Source organism: Piliocolobus tephrosceles, chromosome 15, assembly GCF_002776525.5.
Source record: "Piliocolobus tephrosceles isolate RC106 chromosome 15, ASM277652v3, whole genome shotgun sequence".
NCBI classification, from domain to species: domain Eukaryota; kingdom Metazoa; phylum Chordata; class Mammalia; order Primates; family Cercopithecidae; genus Piliocolobus; species Piliocolobus tephrosceles.
In genome coordinates this window covers 21,462,888-21,477,327 of record NC_045448.1, presented here as the reverse complement: position 1 = coordinate 21,477,327, position 14,440 = coordinate 21,462,888, and the positions used below count along the sequence as shown (strand labels likewise).

Below are 14,440 nucleotides of genomic sequence, written 5' to 3'. Positions count from 1 at the left end.
CTTGGGAGGCTGAGGCAGGAGGATTGCTTGAACCTGGAAAGTGGAGGTTGCCGTGAGCTGTGATTGCACCACTGCACTCCAGCCTTGGTGACAGAGACAGACTCCCACCTAAAAAAAAAAAAAAAAATAGCAAATGGAATTCAGCAACTTATATTGCCTATGACTATACAAAATCAGTATTGGAAAGTCTATCAATACAACCCCAAAACATCAACAAATTAAAGGAGAAAGCACCATATGAGCCAAGCAATAGAGGCCAAAAAGGCATTGATTAAAGCTAGAAGCCATTCATATAAAACTTCCAAGCCATTCTTACTCTGTTGCCCAGGCTGGAGTGCAATGGCATGATCTCAGCTCACTGCAACCTCTGCCTCCCAGGTTCAAGGGATTCTCCTGCCTCAGCCTCCTGAGTAGCTAGAATTACAGGTGCCTGCCACCACGCCCAGCGAATTTTTGTATTTTTAGTAGAGACAGGGTTTCGCCATGTTGGCCAGGCTGGTCTCAAACTCCTGACCTCAGATGATCCGCCTACCTCAGCCTCCCAAAGTTCTGGGATTATAGGTGTGGGCCACTGCACCCAGCAAGTTATTGTGTCCTTAATTTCACATTAGTTGAAATTATTCCTTTCTGTGTGGCTAATCTATTAACTAGAAATACAATTCAGTATATTTCCTTTTTTTTTTTTTTTTGAGATGGAGTTTTGCTCTTGTTGCCCAGGTTGGAGTGCAATGGCGCGATCTCGGCTCACTGCAACCTCCACCTCCCAAGTTGAAGTGATTCTCCTGCCTCAGCCTCCCCAATAGGTGGGATTACAGGTGCCAGCTACCACGCCCAGCTAATTTTTTGTATTTTTATAGAGACGGGGTTTCACCATGTTGGCCAGGCTGAACCCCTGACTTTAGGTGATCCTCTCTCCTTGGCCTCCCAAAGTGCTGGGATTACAGGCATGAACCACCGTGCCCAGCCTCAGTATATTTCTTTAATTTTGATTTTAGGGATTCCTTTTTTACATTTTTAATTTTGTTTCATATTCATGTAGAACATTTATATGGTACCCAAATCAAATCTTCAATACAAAGTAATTAAGAGGAGTCTAGCTCCTACACCCATCCCTTCCATTCTGTCTCCTCCTCCTCATGAAGGTGAACATTGCTTTCCCTTAGGGTTTTTTTTTTTTTTTTTTTTTTGAGACAGACTCTCACTCTGTTGCCTAGGCTGGAGTATGATCACAGCTCACTGCTTCTACCTCCTGAGCTCAAATGTTGCTCCCACCTCACCCTCAAATAGCTGGGACTACAGGTGTGTGGTACCACACCTGGCTAATTTTTAGATTTTTTTTGTTTTTGTAAAGATGGGATCTCCCTATGTTGCCCTAGTCTAGAACTCCTGCCCCAGCTTCCCAAAATGTTGGGATAACGGACATGAGCTGCTGCACCTGGCCTTTTTTTCCCTTGAAATTTGTTTTCACCATTCTTGAACTTGGCTGAAACACCTTTGTTTTTGATTCCCCTGTGAGAAAATATAAGAAAATTGTGTGCGTGTGTGTGTGTGTGTGTGTGTGTGTGTATATACATATACACACTTATGTTCATAAATTTCCTTTTCTAAGACAAAAGGTAGCAAATCATATTCCTTATTGCGTACCTCGCTTTTTTCACTTAACAACATATTCTGGAGATTACAGCAGTTCACATGTCTTTATATAGTTACATAGTACTCTATCATGTGAATGTATCATAATTTATTAGCTAAGTCCCCTCTTGATGGATATTTGGATTGTGGTAGAGAGATCTGAGATTAAAAATTATGTTTGAAGGTCCTATGGTGGAAGGGAGAGCCGTGGTAGAAAACGGGACTGCAGAGACAGGCATGGGTCAGTCTATACAAAGACTTCTTGGCCTGTGAGGTTCTTATTACTGCTCTACCAAGAGTGGAAGGCTACAGAAGTATATTGAGCAAGGTTGTGACATGATTAAATTTGCATTTTGAAGAGATCACTTTTACTACTGCATAGAATATGGATTACAAGATAAAAGAGTGGGTATAAGAAGATAAATTAGAGGCTGGGTGCAGTGGCTCACACCTGTAATCCCAGTACTTTGGGAGGCTGAGGTGGGCGGATCATGAGGTCAAGAGATTAAGACCATCCTGGCCAACATGGTGAAACCCTGTTTCTACTAAAAATACAAAAATTAGCTGGGCGTGGTGGTGCGCACCTATAGTCCCAGCTACTTGGGAGGCTGAGGCAGGAGAATTACTTAAACCCAGGAGGCGGAGGTTGCAGTAAGCTGAGATTGTGCCACTGCACTCCAGCCTGGTGACAGAGCGAGACTCTGTCTCAAAAAAAAAAGAAAAAAAAAAAAAAAAGAAAGAAAATAAATTAGAAAACCATTGCAATATTGCAGTAGCCCAGGTAAAAGATGGATAGTAGCTTGGATTGTGAGAGATGGTGAAATGGAGAGAAAGGAAAAGACAAAAGAGATTTAGAAAAGAAAATTGGCTACTTGGTGACCCATTGGACCTGAAGATGAGAGAGAGAAGGGGTATCAAGGATGACTTCTAGGTTTCTGGATTTTGCACCTGGATTGGTGGTTTGCTATTTATGGAGACAGGAAATCCTAGGAGAGGAGCAAGATAGTAGGTGATGATTATGTGTTAAATTTTGAACATGTTAAAGTAGAAGTACCTTTGAGATGTCTAAGTGTCAAGTTGTCAGTTCGATATATGCATCTGGAACTCAGAGGAGGGGTTAGGGCCAGGGCTTTGTGTTAATTCAAGCTAGTCTTTTGGTATTCAGAACTGGCCTAAATCCCTAGACCATTTCTGAAGATCAAAGGACTATCCTGAATCTGGGGGAAGATTGAGTGTAGTTTATTCCCCCAAATATGAGAATTTTGGCTATGGGAATAGCCAGACAGGCCTAGGGTATAGCCATTGGAAAAAAAACAGCCCCCCCCCCCCACCAAAATCTGTCTTAATATATTTATAATATATGAACACTCTGCAGCTTATCTATGTCTACAAGATTCCTACCTTGCCCATTGCAATATATTTGACAGCTCACGCGGTGCTCTTATCCCTGTGATCTCAATTTAATTCTCTCAACATTGTTGTGAGGTTGTCTGGCCCCAATTCTCTCTAGCCTGGCCCCTGGCCCAACTCAGCCCAGCTCTGGGCCTTCCCACACTCCCACATCCCTGACCCTGTCCCTGACAGTTCTCCTCAGGCTGATGTCACTCATGGGCCACACCGTGTTTGAGTCAGGGCATCTCTAGGATAATTCTCACCACATTCTGGTTGGCCTCCATGTGAAAGTGGGCTTTCTGAATCTCAGCCATGGTAAAGACTTTATCGATCACAGGCTGCAGCTGCACAGCACTCCCAGGGGAGAAGTGGGCCAGGACTTGCTCCATGAAGGTCTTTACCAACATTTCCTTATACTGTGGCAGAGAGAACAGCCCATTAACAGGATAAGGATGAGGTCTCCTTGGCCTCATACATCTTTGAGGGGAAAATCAGGACATGCCTGGTTGGCCCTAGTACTAGCCTTGACTCAAAGAGATCAGACCAAACCGTGGATGAAGAAAGGTTATCAGTCTAAATTCCCTTGGACACTGGAACCCCTGGAATATCAAGGGACCCTGCCACCCCCCAAATCTCCAAAAGCATGGGAGTCTCAATATGAATCCTGGACTTGGAAGAGAGGAGGAGTAAGTCTGAGTGAAATGAGGAAGTAGGTGGCGGAAATGAGACTTCTGAGGGAGGAAGGGTCAAGCCAACCCTTAGGTTCCCACCCAGAGGAAGGAGAGCTGGCAATGTCAGCAAAGCTTCATAAGCAGGAATTCTATAAGCCAGGGCAGGTCAGAGTCATAACTCAAGAGCAGTGCCCAGAACCTGCTCAGCTCTGTCTGTCTGTCACCTGCCTTCTGATCCCTGGACCTCAGCAGACTGCCCCACAGACTTCCTCACTTACACAACAGCTTGGAAAGCAGGGGTCCATTGACTTCTGCTCCCCCCATGACACCATACAGAACCCATCAGCCATCTGCAGCTAAACAGTGGAGATTCTTCTCCCAGTAGGAGCCATCAATGCAGTCAAGGATCGCGTTGACACCCACACCTTGGATAGTAGGTAGAAATGGCTTAGATATCGTGGGAAGGCAGATGCCCAAACTCCTCCCCTCTGGATCTAGTTTTGCACATTCTCCTGTGGCCCAGGAAACAAAGTGGGAAGCAAAAGCACTATCTAGGAGGCAAGGTGCACTTAGTTCTCCTGGAGAGCTGAGGGAGAAGTGCTAAGCCATGTGGCTTTCAGAAGACCTCAAGCTAAGGAGATATGTCTCATGATAGTTCCAAACATCGACTAACAGCCTTGAGAACTTTCTCTGGAGAGCAAGAGTATTGTTCTCCTCTGAAAAGTCAGTAGGCTTCCTCCTTAATCACCTCCTTTTTTGGTAATTAAAGCTATGTAATCACCTTGGGTACTGGAGCCCCTGGAGCTTCAAGGAACTCCCCAAATCTTTTTTTTTTTTTTTTTTTTTTTTTTTTTTGAGATGGAGTCTCGCTCTGTCACCCAGGCTGGAGTGCAGTGGCCGGATCTCAGCTCACTGCAAGCTCCGCCTCCCAGGTTCATGCCATTCTCCTGCCTCTGCCTCCCAAGTAGCTGGGACTACAGGCGCCCGCCACCTCGCCCGGCTAGTTTTTTGTATTTTTTAGTAGAGACAGGGTTTCACTGTGTTAGCCAGGATGGTCTGGATCTCCTGACCTCATGATCCACCCGTCTCGGCCTCCCAAAGTGCTGGGATTACAGGCTTGAGCCACCGCGCCCGGCCTTTTTTATTTTTTTAAGATAGTCTCAGTCTGTGGTCCAGGCTGGAGTGCAGTGGTGTGATCTTAGCTCGCTGCAAGCTCTGCCTCCCAGGTTCAAGTGATTCTCATGCCTCAGTCTCTTGAGTAGCTGGGATTACAGGTGTGCACCACTACATCTGGCTAATATTTTATTTTTAGTAGAGACAGAGTTTCACCATGTTGGCCAGGCTGGTCTCGAACTCCCAACCTCAGGTGATCTGCCCACTTCAGCCTCCCAAAGTGCTGGGATTACAGGTGTGAGCTACTGCACCCAGCCACCCAAATATTTTTTTTTAACTCATCCTCACCATGGTTGAGATCCCTCAAATCTTTACAAGTATGAGAGTCCCAATCATTCTTCTTTCTCTCCTCCTCCTCATTTTCCTTCTTCTTCCCCTTTCCCTTCTCCTTCTCTCCTACTGTTCCCCCTTTCTCATCCTCTTTCTCCTCCTCCTCTTTCTTTTTCTTCTCCTTCTTCTTCCTTCTCTTCTCCTTCTTCTTCTCTCTTCCTCCCCCTCCTTCGCTGGGCATCCAGAAAGCTCAGAATCATGCATAATATTTGCTCACAGTTATTGTACTAACCTTTATGATGAACATGTTTTTTTCTTCTTTCCTTGGTATATATTTTCTAGTTCTAATTAATAATTTTTCTTCTATCTTGAGTGGTTAGACCATCTTCAGGCTTTGTGAAAGATGCAGTAGAGAGTGGGGATTGTGAAGGAGAAAGAAGGGAGGGTTGGGATGCAGAGGAGGAGCAGGAAGATGTGGCAGGCAGCCTCCAGAATGGTCCCCTGATGACCCTCTACCTTCCAGTATTTACACCTTCCGGTCCCTCTCTTTGTGTGTGGATTGGACTTGCAGGCATACCTCTAACAAGAAGGATATGGCAGAAGTGATGGGATGTCACTTCCAAGATTAGGTCACCAAAAGGTGATGGCTTCCCTAAGGGACATGGGATACTTTCTTTCACTCTTGCTTGCTCTCACTGAAGGAAACCACTGGCCATGTTTCATGCTGCCCTATGGAGAGGCTCATATATCAAGGAACTGATGTCTCTGGCTAACATCTGACAAGAACCTGAAGCCTGTTACAGCCGTGAGAGTGAACTTGCAGGCCAATTGCTCCCCAGGTGAGCCTGGCAATGACCACAGGCCTGGCTGATGCCTTGGGAGAGACCTGGAGCCGAAGGACCCAGCTGAATTGCTCCCAGATTCCTGACCCACAGAAATGGTGGGGATAATAATATGCATTGTTTTAAGCCACTAAGTTTTGGGTAATTTGTTATACAGCAATAGATAGCTACTAATAGAGGAGAGAAAGGAGGAGGAAAGGTTACGAAAGGGGAGAGGATAGGATAAGAGAGGGAGGGTTAAGCCAGGGAGTCAGGATCAGCTTGGGCTGTCCTCCAAACACACAGGCCCGTGCACATGCACACACACACACATGCACACACCCTCCTAACACACAGGCCCGTACATGCGCGCGCGTGCACACACACACACACAACCTCCAAACACACAGGACCCCCTCACACCCTCCTAACACACAGGCCCGTCACATGCGCACACACACACATGCACACACCCTCCTAACACACAGGCCCGCACACGCACGCGCGCGCATGCACACACACACCCTCCAAACACACAGGCCTCCCTCACACCCTCCTAACACACAGGCCCGTGCACATGCGCACACACACCCACCTTCCAAACACAGGCCCGAACACACACGCACACCCTGCAAACACACAGGACCATACACACCCTCCAAAGACACACACACACACACCCTCCAAACACATGGACGAAGCCTCCAAACATACATATATATACACACACACCCCCTGTGTGGCCTTCAGAGCCCCCTCAGAGAAGCCCTCCTTCTTATAATCGAACCCAGCTGCAGCACCCAGCCTCTCAGCTTCTGTGCCATTTGAATGTTCTCCTTGGAGCTCATGGTCACCAGTGGGGACGGCGTTGAAGAGCCTGGTTGGCTGGATGACAGCTGTGCCCACACCGCCCATGCTGGCATGGATAAGCATGGTCTCCCCGTCTTGCACTCCTCCTGTAGCAACAATACCAGAGCATCCTGAGCCAGTGAGGGCGTGGGGATGGGAGGGCGCAGGGTTGGCTTTGGAAACATAAACCCTCTATGCCCTGAAGGTGTGAGGAGAGACCAGGTTGAAGGTCATGGGGCCTGAGTCATGGAGGGCACTGAGCGTGAAGAGCCATCGCAGGTTTTAGAGCAGCAGGGGCCTTGGTCAGGGCTGGGCTTGGGCAAGATTAATCCATCAAACAGGGTGGGTTGAGTGTCACAACTGTCCTGAAGGCAGCTCCTGAGCCAGGGTTAGAGGTGTCCAGAGCTCCTGGGATAGGGTTAGAACTGTCCAGAGCTCCTGAGCCAGGGTTAGAACTGTTCAGAGCTCCTGAGCCAGGGTTAGAAGTGTCCAGAGCTCCTGGGATAGGGTTAGAACTGTCCAGAGCTCCTGAGTCAGGGTTAGAACTGTTCAGAGCTCCTGGGACAGAGAAGTGTCCAGAGCTCTTGGGATAGGGAGGTCCCCAGGCCACATGTCTGGTCTACTCTGATACCTTTTTGTGTGAGAAATTAACCAAGAGCATCTCCTCCACTGCCTGTGAGGGACCTGAGCAGAAGGACTGAAGGACAGTTTCCTCCCCTCTGGGGATGGGACAAGCAGCTGGAACTGCTCTGAGAACCTTGCTTTTGCCTCATATTGGTTATAAAAGTGCCCATAGGTTGGGTGTGGTGGCTCACACCTGTAATCGCAGCACTTTGGGAGCCAAGGACGGAGGATTGCTTGAGACCAGGAGTTTAAGACCAGCCTGGGCAATATAAGGAGACCACATCTCTACAAAAAATAAAAAAAATTAGCTGAGCATGGTGGTCCACATCTGCAGTCCTAGCTACTTGGGAGACCTCCTGATCACTTGAGCACAGGAGGTCAAGGCTACAGTGAGCCATGATCGCACCACTGCACTCCAGCCTGGGCAATAGAGTGAAATCGTGTCTCAGAAACAAAATGAAACAAATAAAAAACTGCCTGTAGTTGTCTCCATGGGGGACATGTCTGGGCCAGCTCTGGGATTAGAGGCTAGGGCATGTCAGGGTGTTGATGAAGGGCTCACATTTTCAGGGCCAGCAGATGTGTGGTTTGGGGTCAGCAGTTGGCCTCAGGTGACAGGGCGGGGCTAGTGGGAGGGGATCTCTACGGGGTAGGGGTCCTCCTCGCCCATATAGCGCAGCAGCTGGAAGGTGGTCAGCCAGGAGGCCTCCGGGATGGCTGCAGCTTGGGGCAGGGTCAGTCCCTCTGGGATAGGCACGAGGAGCCCTTCAGGGACAGTGACATACTGAGCCTGGCCCCCACCGGGCGGCAGAGCCATGGCTGCGTCCCCAATCTTCCAGTGTCCCTGGCAGCCAGGCCCCAGTTTTGCCATGTGTCTAGATGCCCAAAATGTTGCTATGTTGCTGGCTTCTGGGGGCAGGGAATACTGGCCTGTCTCTGTAGAGGGAGGGGCTCACAGTAAGTGAGTCTGATAAGAGGGGTTAAATGCCAGCCCTCCCTGTTGCTGGAGAGAGAAGGTGGATTTTGGCTTGGAGTCTACTGCAGGTGGGAGTAAATTCTAGGGTGGTAGAAAATTCAGATAGTCTCCAAATAACAGGAATTGCAGAAACAACTTCACCCCGGAGACAGCCCATCCAGGAGGTCTCCCCTGTCACTCCACCAGCCTGGCAGACAGTGCTGTGAGTCAGGGGGCTGAGGCAGCTGGGAGAAGGCATGGAGTGCAGCTTGCTGAGAGGTCTGAGACCCTGAGAGGTGGGGCTGGCGAGGGGACATCCTGCCATCTCAGCCCTTGTTTCTCCTACTCTGAACTCAGCTTCCACAAGAAGGTGGGCTATCATGCCATCTTTACCAGCTAGAAACTGGATCTGCAACAGGGATGTCATGCAAACTGGCTCTCTGATTCTCTCCAGCCTGGATGAAGGGGAGTCAGGAAGGGTGCTGGCTTGGCTCTGGGACACAAGGACTCAGACCACGGCTTGCGAGGGGCTGCATTCATTGCTGCCTGACCCAACCTGGGACTTGGATCAGGACAGGCTCCAAATAAAGGGGCCTGGGACCCTCTGCTCTCACACTTCCCAAGTGCACACTAATCCCTTTCTTCCTGACAGCCAGCTGTCTGGACTTTGGAGCCAAATGGATCTGGGTTCAAATTCTGTCTCTGCCATTTATTCAGTCTTATATCAAATACTACACATGCTTACTATGTGTCAGGCCCTGTGGTAGGCAGAGCAGATTGCTTCTGTCCTGGTGGAACTTACAGTCTCGTGGGGGAAGACAGACTTTAAAGAAGTACACACACACACGCACACACACACACACACGCACGTACACACACACGCACACACGTGCACACACAATCACATACACACACACACCAGATTTGTGGGAACTAACTGGCTGCTATGAGAGGAGAAGCCAGACATACAAAGAATGGTTGAAGGGCATCCCAGGGAGAGGGAAGGGCAAGCTCAGGGCAGGAAGGCACGTGGAGCGCGGCTGGAGGGTGCTGAGCAAGGCACAGGAGCTACTACTGCTCAGGGGTCGAGGTGTCAGCAGCCCAACCAGCAGGGCCCCATAGTGAGCAGGCAGTTTCCATTTCGTCCTAAGTGCATGGCCATCTCTCTGGGGGTCGCCCTGGCTGCCATGTGGAGAGGGGGCTGAAGGAAGCGCTGCGAGCACCTGGGTAGAATGGAACTGGCGTGGCCCTGGATGGAGCAGTGGGGAGAAGAGGGCTGGCTGGAGATCTGCTATGAGGGAGGCTCAGAGACCTAGGCTGATGAAGCGGATGAGGAGTGGAGAGACCTGGGGTCAATCCCAGGCTTGGCTTCTGGCTTATGCAGTTTCCCGGGCGTCATTCACACTTTCCTCATTACTGGAATGGAGACACAAGGACCCACCTCCTTGGGTGCTTGTGAGGCTCAAATTAAAACATCCACTGAGCACAGTGCCCGGCACAGAGGGAGCACGAAACAACCCGCAGCACCTCTCCTTGCTGATATCTGTGCCCACTCTCCTGGCATGGCCCCAGGGGTGGGGCTAGGTAAGGGGGTGTCCCCAGCCGGCTCCGAGGGCACAATGGCAGGTGCTGCAGTCCTACTTCTGACTCTGATACAGACACCAAGAACCCACACCACCCATCTAGCCATGCTGGCCCAGCTCCGCCCAGCTCCCTTCAAAACTGGCTGATGGTCAGTCAGTTCCTGACCCAAGCAGCTCTGCCCCAGGAGCAGGCCCTGGTCCCCAGTGCCCCACGCCACAGTGACTGGGTACCTGCAGGAAGTCCGCGTGATTCAAGGCGCTGACCACCACCCTTAGGAGGACTTCACCCTCCCCCAGGCTCGGCTTGGTCACCTCCTTCACGTAGAGGTTTTCCGGTCCTCCTAGCTTGTCAAAATGCACAGCCAGCATTTTACATGATGACACAGGAGTGGAGGGATGGAAGAAAGGCGTGAAAGCTAGGACAGATTTGAAAGGAACCCCCTTCTCCAAATTAGGATCTCCAGAAATCACCCGTTTCCACCTCCCATTCTCTGTCTGCTGCCCCTCACCGTCTGGCTTCCCTAGCTACATCCCCAGCCATTGCTGCTCCCTGTGTCTTCTCTGGCTGTGAAGAGGGATTTGTGGAGCGGCTTTGGAATGAAAGAAATCGAGATTCACGTCTTAGGCAAGAATGGGACTAAAATATTATTACACAATGCGCTGTCCCGGGCCCAGGCAGAGCAGGGCCCGCAGACAGTCCCTCTCCCAGGGAGTTAGCCCACCTTTCCGGGGCTGGTGGCTCTGAGAGCACGGGGATGCCCAGCCCAGGAGGACGGAAGCCCCACCTGGAGCCATCCTGCTGGGGTCTCCCTCCCTCCATCAGCACTGGGGTGCCTGCGCTTCCTGTCTCCGTGCTGCCTGCAGCTGCAGGCCTGGCTCAGGGAGGGACTATTTTATGTCCTGGGCAGGAAGGATCGGCAGGCCCATTGCCTGGGATGTGGGTGTGCCCTGTTTGTTCATTTTAGAAATCTAATGATCAAAGTAATCTCCATATGTTACACAAGTTTGGTCCTCAGGGGCAACGACCTGCCCTGGATCCCTCAACCTGAGGCTGTGGTGGCCCTGTTCCTCCCTGCACCCCTCAAGCCGACGCTGTGGTGGGCACATTCCTCCCTGCGCCCCTCAACCTGAGGCTCTAGTGGCCCAAGTTCCTCCCTGCACCCCTCAGGCCGAGGCTGTGGTGACCGTGTCCCTCCCTGCACGGGGTCTGACAGGCCCTCGTCCTGGGCTTGGGTAACTCTGGATGCTGCTTCTGTCCCAGGGCAGGAAGGTGGCTGAATGCAACTTTCCCTTAGGGGCAGATAACCCACATTTGGGGTGAAGGGGTGACCATCTTGTGTCTAGCTCTGTGCCAGCCGTGTGGTGGGCAGAGAAGGCGCAGTGCAGCCCTTGGGGGAGGGTGAAGAGGTGAAGAGATGGGCGCCCAAGGGACCTCTAAAGGCTGTGGGTGTGTAAGAGGGGAGAGTGCCTCAGGCTGGGGAAAGGTGCTTGGATGTGGCAGTGCCTACTTGAGACTCACAACGTCCCAAAGAGTCAGGTAGGTGATGAGCTCCATTTTCAGGTGGGAAAAGAGATTCAGAGAGGTAAAGGCCCCATTGAGGATCACAGAGCTCGTCCACAGCAGAGCAGCCACCAGAATCCAGGCTGTCTCATCACCCCTCCACCTGAAGGCTGACAAGGACAAGTGGAGGGTAGGAAGGGGACCATGGGTAGCTGGGCCTCACAGCAGGAGCGGAAAAGAGGGATTGCCACATATGGTGCGGAGCTTATGAGGTTTCCCTGTGTGCTGCGAAGATGGTCTCCATCTCTGAGTGCCTGATTCCCCAAAAGGGGCAGCAATAGGTCTGTTGGAAACCCCACAAAAAAGTTTGCTTTTCTTGAAACAAAGCATCCCCTGTTGTAATCCCCTTTCTCTCAAGATCCAAATTTTCGGTTTAAGTGGTAATTTGCAGTATCTGTTTCCACAGCCCCCCACTTTTCTGGCTTCAAAAGTCTCCGGAAAGGATCATGTTTTAGCAGAACAAACAATGTCTCTGCGTTAGGCATGGGTGGAGGCCTGTGCCCAGAAACCCAGCTGGTCTGAATGTGCAGTTGCTGCTGCTCATCCTGATAGTTAAATGGGTTTGGGGGGATAATCTCTCATCCAGTGGGCGCCCAGCTCCTCTAAAGGGTTCTGTGAAGTTCTGCTGAGTTACCTTGAGGCAGCAGCTTCTCTAATTCCAAGCCCAAGCTTGGGCAGCCCAACAGCTCGGGGGTGACTCATGGTCTGGAGCAGCATAAAGGCTGATACTTTTCCCACAAAGGAGCTGGAGTAGTTCAGCTCTGGGTACGGCGCCAGCTTCTGTGCCTGCAGGACCTTCCCTGGGCTCCTCCTCCCCTTCCTCGAAAGACGTCCCACCCTGAGGCTGGTGGGCAAATCCCAGGAGTGAAGACTTAGGAAAGTTCTGGGAGAGGGAAGGGCTTGGAATCTGCCCGATGGGCCCCTTGTTCGCCCTGACTTCTGGGGCTGCCTGTTTGACTACCTGCCTCTGCCATCTTCCTGGCCACCTACCACCATGGCTCAGGGCTCAAGGCATTTCTCCTTACTCCAGGTGGTAGTTTGCACACAGTTTTATTCTGAAATAGGCAAAAAGCATGTCCCAAAACTATGTGTCCGCTCTCACTTTTTATTTTTATTTTTATTTTATTTTACTTTAAACTCTGGGATGCATGTGTTGAAGGTACATGTTTGTCACATAGGTATACGTGTGCCATGGTGGTTTGCTGCACCTATAAGCCTGTCATCTAGGCTTTAAGCCCTGCATGCATTAGGTATTTGTCCTAATGCTCTCCCTCCCCTTGCCCCCCAGCCCCTAACAGGCCCCAGTGTGTGATGTTCCCCTCCCTGTGTCCATGTGTTCTCATTGTTCAACTCCCACTTATGAGTGAGAACATGCACTATTTGGTTTTCTGTTCCTGTGTTAGTTTGCTGAGGATGATGGTTTATAGCTTCATCCATGTCCCTACAAAGGACATTATCTCATTCTTTTTTATGGCTGCATAGTATTCCATGGTGTATATGTGTCACATTTTCTTTATCCAGTCTATCATTGATGGGCATTTGGGTTGGTTCAGTGTCTTTGCTATTGTAAATAGTGCCACAATAAACATATGTGTGCATGTGTCTTTCTTTTTTTTTTTTTTGGAGACAGAATCTCGCTGTGTCACCCAGGCTGGAGTGCAGTGGCATGATCTCGGCTCACTGCAACCTCCACCTCCCGGGTTCAAGTGATTCTCCTGCGTCAGCCTCCCAAGTAGCTGGGACTACAGGTGCCCGCCACCAAGCCGGGCTAATTTTTTTTGTATTTTTTAATAGAGATGGGTTTCACTATATTGGCCAGGCTGGTCTTGAACTCCTGACTTTGTGATCCGCTCACCTCAGCCTCCCAAAGTGCTGGGATTACAGGTGTGAGCCACTGCTCCTGGCTGCATGTGTCTTTATAGTAGAATGATTTATAAACCTTTGGGTACATACCCAGTAATGGGATTGCTGGGTTAAATGGTATTTCTGGTTCTAGATCCTTGAGAAATTGCCCATAATTTTTTTTTTTTTTTTTTTTTTCAAGACACAGTCTTGCTCTGTCACCCAGGTTGGAGTGCAGTGGCACCATCATAGCTTACTGCAGCCTTGACCTCTTGGATTCAAATGATCCTCCTGCCTCAGCCTCCTGAATAACTGGGCCTTGGCCTCCCGAGTAGTCTCATGTGCCTGGAACTGCAGACACATACCATCACACCTGGCTACTTTTTAAAGTTTTGGTAGAGACAAGATCTTTCATGTTGCTCAGGCTAGTCTTCAACTCCTGGGCTTAAGTGATCGTCCTGCCTCCATCTGCTAAAGTGCAGGGATTACAGGTGTGAGCCACTGTGCCCAGCCTCCTCTCACATTTTTAAGTTGATATCTAAAATTATTCACCTGACATATAAATAGTTCAAAAGATAAGGATTTCTTATTTCTTTAAATACTGACATTTTAAACTCTTACAACAGGCTTTTTTCCCCCCAAGAGACAGAGTCTCATTCTGTTGCCCAGGCTGGAGTACAATGGTGTGATCATAACTCACTGTAACCTCAAACTCCTGAGCTCAAGGAATCCTCCCACCTCAGCCTTCCTAGTAGCTAGGACTACAGGCACATGACACCATGCCTGGCTAATTTTTCTATTTTTCATAGAGACAGTCTCACTATGTTGCCTCAGCTCGTCTTGAACTCTTGGTCTCAAGGGATTCTCCTGCCTTGGCCTCTCAAAGTGCTGGGTTTACAGGCATGAGCCACTTTGCCCAGCCTACATCAGGCTTTTAAATATATCAATTAGGCCAGGTGCGGTGACTCATGCCTGTAATCCTGGCACTTTGTGAGGTCTAGGTGCACAGATCGCTTGAGTTCAGGAGTTGGAGACCAGCCCGGCCAACATGGTGAAACCCCATCTCT

At 49.9% G+C, this 14,440-nt stretch overlaps 1 pseudogene; it reads right to left on the bottom strand.

Moving 5' to 3' along the window:
• Positions 1–3,283: 3,283 nt before the first annotated feature.
• LOC111554441 lies at positions 3,284–10,339 on the bottom strand (annotated as a pseudogene).
• Positions 10,340–14,440: the final 4,101 nt, after the last annotated feature.